Source organism: Sinocyclocheilus anshuiensis, unplaced genomic scaffold, assembly GCF_001515605.1.
Source record: "Sinocyclocheilus anshuiensis isolate Anshui unplaced genomic scaffold, SAMN03320099.WGS_v1.1 scaffold2668, whole genome shotgun sequence".
NCBI lineage: Eukaryota > Metazoa > Chordata > Actinopteri > Cypriniformes > Cyprinidae > Sinocyclocheilus > Sinocyclocheilus anshuiensis.
This window is the reverse complement of record NW_015542734.1, coordinates 187,150-188,704: the sequence shown is the minus strand read 5'-3', so window position 1 is coordinate 188,704 and position 1,555 is coordinate 187,150.

Sequence of the window (1,555 nt, the reverse complement as noted above, 5' to 3'; positions counted from 1 at the left end):
GAACTCCATGCCCAAGAGGGTGAAGGCAGTGCTGGAAAATAATGGTGGCCACACAAAATATTGACACTTTGGGCCCAATTTGGACATTTTCACTTAGGGGTGTACTCACTTTTGTGGCCAGCGGTTTAGACATTAATGGCTGTGTGTTGAGTTATTTTGAGGGGACAGCAAATTCACACTGTTATACAAGCTGTACACTCACTACTTTACACTGTAGCAAAGTGTCATTTCTTCAGTGTTGTCACATGAAAAGATATAATAAAATATTTACAAAAATGTGAGGGGTGTACTCACTTCGTGAGATACTGTACATGTTAAAATGTTGGAAATGTGTATGTCACTGTTTCATTGGCAAGCAGTGTTTTTTTTCATTATGTTCTGCTTTCAGAACAAGCGAACCAACTTCAGCATCTGCACATTATTACTATGAATCATCTTCATCGTTCTCATATCCATTACAGAAAACCACCTGAATGTGCCAAACAAATCAATCAAATTAACAAAAGGTAAAGCAGAACGGCAGACTTTCAGAACTTCTCAAATCATCTCAAATCATGAATCGTGTTTGATAATGTTCTATAAATTACACTTTATAGAATTTATTATCTATTCTATAAAGGGGGAGTGGTGGCCTAATGGTTAGAGAGTCGGACTCGTAACCCAAAGGTTGTGGGTTCGAGTCTTGTACCGGCAGGGATTGTAGGTGGGGGGAGTGAATGTACAGCGCTCTCCCACCTTCAATACCACGACTGAGGTGCCCTTGAGCAAGGCACCGAACTTGGCCACATGTCACTTTCACTTCACTTTATACATGTTTGACTCTTTTGCTAAGGCATACAAACATATTCCTCCACACAAAGTACACACTATCTGGCAACATGCATTAAAACATGACATGAATCAGAGATTGAGCTTCATCTACATCTGAAGTACAACATTTTGTTGATAGGTTTGTTGGTGTTGTGACGAGTGAGTTTGGTGTTTTATGTCAGATCCCGTATCGCTGCTGGATGTGGACTTTGCCATCGAGTGGAAAGTGAGCGATCTCTCTGAGAACGGCAGGCCGGGGTAGTCACAGAGAACCGCAGGCTTTCAGAAACACAAAGACTGTCATTCAGCTTGACTCGACCCACAGCGAAGCCCCATCATCTCATCTCATCTCCTCATTCTGAAAGCACTGAGATGATAAAAATAAAAACATCCAGACACAAAGGCAGTTTGTCTTCATGATTCAGTTCATGCTTTCAGCTTCTGTTTTCATTTAACGTTATTTATTTTATAAAGGACATATCTTTGCTTTACTCGTATGATCAAATCTGTTAATAGAAAGCTGTGAAATGAGTGTAAATGAACAGTGCATCAGAATGATTCAAACTGCCTGAAATTCCAATTAAAAACAAATATCTTATTTTAAACTACTTTTTACAGTGAAAATGAAGTAACACTGCAAAAACAATATGAGAATCTTTGAATATATATTCAGCACTGTATGTGTGTGTGTGAGTGAGTGTGTGAGTGTGTGTGAGTGAGTGTGTGAGTGTGTGTGTGTGTGTGT